Raw genomic sequence first — 5,791 nt, 5'->3', positions numbered from 1 at the left:
AGCTACCCCTGAAAGAGACCTAAATAAAGTCCAAAAAAGAGGGTCACAAACAAACAACTCAACCCGAGTTGAAGAAATTGGCGATCTCAGTATCATAATTCCTAACGAAGACCTGAACAAAGTCAGAACTGTTGAAAGCAGCATCAGGCAAGGGAATCAAGCCGTTCATGTCAAAAGACTACGAAGATACCAAGACAAACGCAGACAAGTATGATATGAAAATAAAGTTATAATGATAGCCAGCTTCAGAGGCCACCAGGTTCAACCCGCAAAGCCTGGAAATTATTTTGTTTATCAAAATAAAGTTGCTAAACAAGCAACTAGAAAAGCGTCAAAACATCATAAAAAGTTTTGAAAACAAAGCCCACAAGCTGGGCAATCTACAACAAAAGCAAGAAGGAAATTTAGCTAACATTCGAAGGCTTCTCAGCAGCATCAACTCGGGGTGAGGGAGGATGAGTCTGAAGAGGCACCGCATCCACTGTCCTGTCATCCCGGTTTAAGATTTGGCAATCCGATTCCCCCCTGGGCGATTGATCCTAGCAGTAGAAGTCGGAGAAGTCGGCACAGCAGAAGTCTTGGTAGCAGGCAGTGAAGGATGATCATCATCATCATCATCAGGATCGTCAGGGACAATCTTACCATCCTTAATAATATTGTCCAGATTAATAAGGGAAAGGTCGAGATCTGGCGCAAGAACTCGGAATTGCTCCTTCAAATTCTCATAAGCAGCAGTAACACTACCTACAAGATGACTTTGAAGTTTGGTGTAATCGGCCTGAACAGATTCCAAGCTACTCCTGAGCTCCATCATCTCTCTATAAGTAGTAACGTAGCTGTCCTTATGCTTTAGCACCGTATCCTCGGCCAGTTGCGCAGCAGCCACCAGACCAATAGCCTGAGCCTTTTCCCCCTTCAGCTCATTTTCCAGCTCGGCCACTTTCACCTCGAGCTCCTCCTTCAAACCCTTAATCCAGTCAAACTCTAATTTCGCCTCCTCCATAAAGGCCTTGGTAGCATGGATAGGAAGATCTTGAGCAGTCCGGTATAAAGCCGCTCCCATGTGTGCCAATGTAATACCACTCCGAGTAATAAAATCTAAATGACGAAGAATGGATACATCGTCGGTAGGCATGACACCACAGGGAACAATTTGTTGGTCTACAAACCCAACTGCATCAAAGTCGGGAGCACCAAGATTAAAAGGCTCGACAGTCTGAGGTCTTTTTGGAGGAGGAGCAGCAGAAGGAGAGGAAGTACCAGCAGAAGATTGTGAAGGATCAATCAAACGAACTCGAGGAATGGGGATAACCTTCCTCGGCCCAAGAGAACTTGTAACCAAAGGCTTAGACGAAACCTGAGAAGTTTCCTCCCCAGCCGCCTTGGCCGAAGCATTCTGAGCCGCAGTAGCCTCCTTGCCCTCTTAAAGGCCTTCATGGATTCATTGTTCTTAATCATCTCTGCAAACAAACATCACAAACAGGAAACCAAACTACGAGTCAGAAAAAAGATCTCACAAGAGACAAATACGACAAGCAAACCAATAGAAAAAATTGACCACTACCCAGCTCAGCTCGGAGGAGAGAGGGGTTAGCTAAAAATTTCTTTGTGTCAAGATGAGGAGGCTCCCCCTAGTTTTCTTCCAGCACAGTCACAAAAGCTTGTTCAGCCTCATCTAACATCTCCCACGAGTATCTCGATACCATTACATTCTTTTGCCACTCTAAATGAAAGGTGAGCTCATCACTCTCATCCAGAAAAAAGGGCCGAACTCCTTCAACAGCTCGGACCCTAAAAAAGAGAAGATGAACCAACCTGAAAAAGGAGAAGCGTGCAGAGAACGAAGACGAAGAGATCAGGAGTTGCCGTCGAAAGCAAAAAGAGCACCTACGATCGCTAAGCAATGTCACAAAGAGAAACTCGAAGGGGCAAATGACAGACAAAAACAACAAAAGTGAGAAAGAAAAGGGAAAGTTACAGAGAGGAGAAAAAACCGTTTCTGTGTGTAAAGTTGAAAATAAAAGAAGTAAGAGAAACGGGGCATTGAAAAACAATTAATGGGAGCATTAAAAACCCTCGCGCATTCCCAAGGCCAGGACACTAATGCAAAAGCACGCGCTTTCAGAGGAAACGACACAGAAACGATCCGCCTTCAAAAAGGAACTCTACAAAAATAAGATCGACAAAATGCTCGAGTTCGGCTTCACCTGAGAAGGTTCGAAGTCCTAAAACTAAGATTCGACCTCCAAATAAAGGCCGAGCTCGAACAGGGGCACTGTTCATACCCTGGGTCGAGCTGTCTGACCCGGAATGTTCTACCGACAAAGCAACCGACCTCTTCAAGTCAAGACAATCCGACCTCTCCTCAAAGAGCTCGGCCCAACTACCAGGAAAGCCCATTAAAGGGCCCAAACAGAAGAACACGACCCGAATCCAAGGGCAGCCCAAGCCTATGGGGATAATGGCGGTTCCCTTAAAGATAAGATGACCTCGCTCAAAGATAAAGATAAGATAAGATAACTAACTTATCTTATCTAAAGAAGGTTACTCCACACTATTATAAATACACTGAAGCACCCAGGTATAACTCATACTCTGATTCTATTAAATACCTGCTTAATACCCTTGCTAACTTAAGCATCGGAGTCCCTTGCAGGTACCCCCACCCTCCGGGGACAAAGGATCAGCATCACCATCAAGTCCAACAAGTCGAACACAACAACTCTGACCAGTACAAAAGATCTCATCCGAGATCAACCTACAGTTTTAGGTAACCCTCGGAACACTCACCTTTATCACTAACGTTGGAGATGGCAATCACTACAACGTTAGTAGCCACATTAATCTAATTAACATGAACTCTAATGTGGGAAGGAGGGGCGTTTAGAGCGTTAGTGACAAAGGTAAGTGTCACTAACGCTCTCGAAGCTTAGGCATGCCCACGTTAAGAGTCACGTTAGTTATACTAACGTGAACTCTAACGTAGGGAAAGGGGGTAAAAGGAAACGTTATTGGAAAAGGTGAGTCCCAATAATGTTTGTGAAGGACCAAGAGGCGACGTTAGTGGTCACATTAGCGCCACTAACGTTTAAGTTAACGTTGATCATTTTGGGTTAGAACGTTAGTGGAAAAGGTGATTGTCACTAACGTTCTCGAATCCACATCTTCACTTAACGTTAACGCCACTAATGTCCTAACTAACGACCATGCCTAACTCACACTTTTTCTGCAAACAAAGCTAAGCCCACTGACGATTGTAACTGCTTCAACTCAAGATCTAAGGCCCATATCCAAGACTTGAAGAACTCACTAGAAGATCAAGAAGAGTAGTATATATAGGAGTAGTTTTGAACTACAAAGGAGTTTTTGGCACTTTTGGAGAACTACCCTCTGTATATTTACTTTCTGTATTTTCTAGTTAAGCATGTACTCTTTTATACTATTGTCCATTTCCAGAGCTATGAACAACTAAACCTCTTTCATTGGGTTAGGGAGCTCTGTTGTAATTTGATGGATCAATTATAGTTTTCATTCTTCTTCCTCTTTCTTTTCTCTTGATTTTACTAGAAAGCTTTCAATCTTCATCCAATTGGTTAGTTATCTTGGAAAAGAAACTCTCCATAATTGGATCTCCTCTGAGTCTTGGAAAAGGGATGAGGAGATCATGCTAGAAATGCTTTCTCATGTGGGACCAAATTAGGGTTTGGGCGGATATAGTGATATGTAATCCTCCCAACACTTTGATTTGGAAATACATGTAGTATAATCAGTGACCATACTTCATCTCTTCCCATGAGTAATTAAATCAAGGAATTGAGAAATTGTTCAAGCTTAGAGAGATTGGAATGCCAAGGAATTGGGATCCAATCACCTAAGATTGCCAAGGATATCAATGAATGCATTGATTGAGGAAGAGATGAGAATGAACTTGATCCGGAGAATGCAACATCTCCTAAGCCCAATGAATCCCCCATCTCTGATCTTACCCATTCTCTTTATTTTCAGCCATTTATTTCCATGTTCATTTTCCCAAATTCCCATTTAAGATTCTGCACTTTATTTTCTGTAATTTACTTCCCCGCTATTTAATTTTCTACAATCTCAACTAAATTTCTGTTTAGCTCAACTAGCACACTCTTCCAACTAAAGTTGCTTGACCAATCAATTCCTGTGGGATTCGACCTCACTCTATTGTGAGTTTTTACTTGACGACAAATTCGGTATACTTGTCAAAGGGAAATTTGTTGAGAGACAAGTTTTCGTGCATCAAGTTTATGGCACCGTTGCCGGGGATTGATTTTGTATCGACAATGATTAAGTTGGAAGCTCACTAGATTGAGCATTTTCTTTTTATTGGTTAATATTACCTAGTCATTTACTTTTAGTTTCAATTAATTTTCTTCCTCATCCCCTATCCCCTCGTTGTTTTCTTTTTCTTTAAATTTACTTACAATTCTGCTCACTAACCCACTAACTGGTTGATAATTTGCACCACTCACACTAACAATCACTCTAACAAGAATAATTACTTCATTTTATTTCTTGCTGTGTGCTCTGTTAGTTATATGATAGGGAGAAGAAGCAGATCTTCAACTTCCATTGATTCAGAACCTGAGAGGACCCTCCGTAGATTAAGGAGGGAAGCAAAAGGGAAAGGAGTTGTTGGTGCTAAGGAAGATGAAGAGTACTTTGAAACAAACATGGAGGAGAACTTGGAAAACAACCATGAAGAAGAAGTTCACAACCATGCCAAAGAAGGCCCTGTAAATCATGCTGGGCAAGAGAAGAGAGTTCTAGGCTCTTACATCAATCCAAACCCAGGAAATTGTAGAAGTAGCATCCAAAAGCCCACCATACATGCCAACAACTTTGAATTAAAACCCCAGCTCATCACCCTTGTTCAGAATAACTGCTCATTTGGAAGAAGTACCCAAGAAGATCCCAATCAACATCTGACCACCTTCTTGAGAATATGTGATACTGTGAAGTCTAATGGTGTCCATCCGGATGTCTATAGACTGCTTTTATTCCCTTTTTCACTCAGGGACAAAGCATCTAAGTGGCTGGAATCCTTCTCGAAGGAGAGCTTAACAAATTGGAAATATGTGGTGAACAAATTTTTGGCAAGATTCTACCCTCCTCAAAGAATTAACAGGCTGAGAGCTGAGGTGCAAACTTTTAGGCAACAAGATGGTGAAACTCTCTATGAGGCATGGGAGAGGTTTAAGGACTTAACAAGAAGGTGCCCACCAGACATGTTCAATGAATGGGTTCAACTGCACATTTTCTATGAAGGTCTTTCTTATGAGTCAAAAAAGGTCGTAGACCATTCATCAGGGGCTCTAAATAAGAAGAAAACCATTGAAGAAGCCATAGATGTCATTGAGACTGTCGCTGAGAATGACTACTTCTATGCTTCCAAAAGGAGTAACACTCAAGGAGTAATGGAGCTGAACCACATGGATGCATTGCTGGCTCAAAATAAGATGATCACCAAGCAGCTAGCAGATCTTACCAAGAAGATGGAAGAAAACCAAGTTGCAGCAGTCATCACTTCATCACCAGCTCAAGAAGGAGTGAATGCAGGAGAAGAAGGTGACTGGGAACCAGCCAACTATGTTGGAAACTCACCCATACAGGCCCATGATCCATACTAAAAAACTTACAATTCTAGTTGGAGAAACCACCCTAATTTTGGATGGGGAAACCAACAAGACCAAGGCCAAGACCAGAGATGCCACAACCAGAGATGCCACAACCACAATCCTAACAACAATACAACTCACCAACA

At 42.2% G+C, this 5,791-nt stretch overlaps 1 non-coding gene across 1 annotated transcript; it reads right to left on the bottom strand.

The window, feature by feature from the left end:
* Positions 1–5,153: 5,153 nt before the first annotated feature.
* On the bottom strand, positions 5,154–5,257 carry LOC130963983 (small nucleolar RNA R71). The gene has a single exon (XR_009080098.1). It is a non-coding gene; the product is annotated as a small nucleolar RNA R71 (small nucleolar RNA).
* Between the last annotated feature and the right edge of the window lie 534 nt (positions 5,258–5,791).

The sequence above is a fragment of the Arachis stenosperma genome, chromosome 2 (genome assembly GCF_014773155.1).
Source record: "Arachis stenosperma cultivar V10309 chromosome 2, arast.V10309.gnm1.PFL2, whole genome shotgun sequence".
In the NCBI taxonomy this organism is placed as follows: domain Eukaryota; kingdom Viridiplantae; phylum Streptophyta; class Magnoliopsida; order Fabales; family Fabaceae; genus Arachis; species Arachis stenosperma.
The sequence above is the reverse complement of the archived record's forward strand: the minus strand, read 5'-3'. Positions and strand labels throughout refer to the sequence as shown.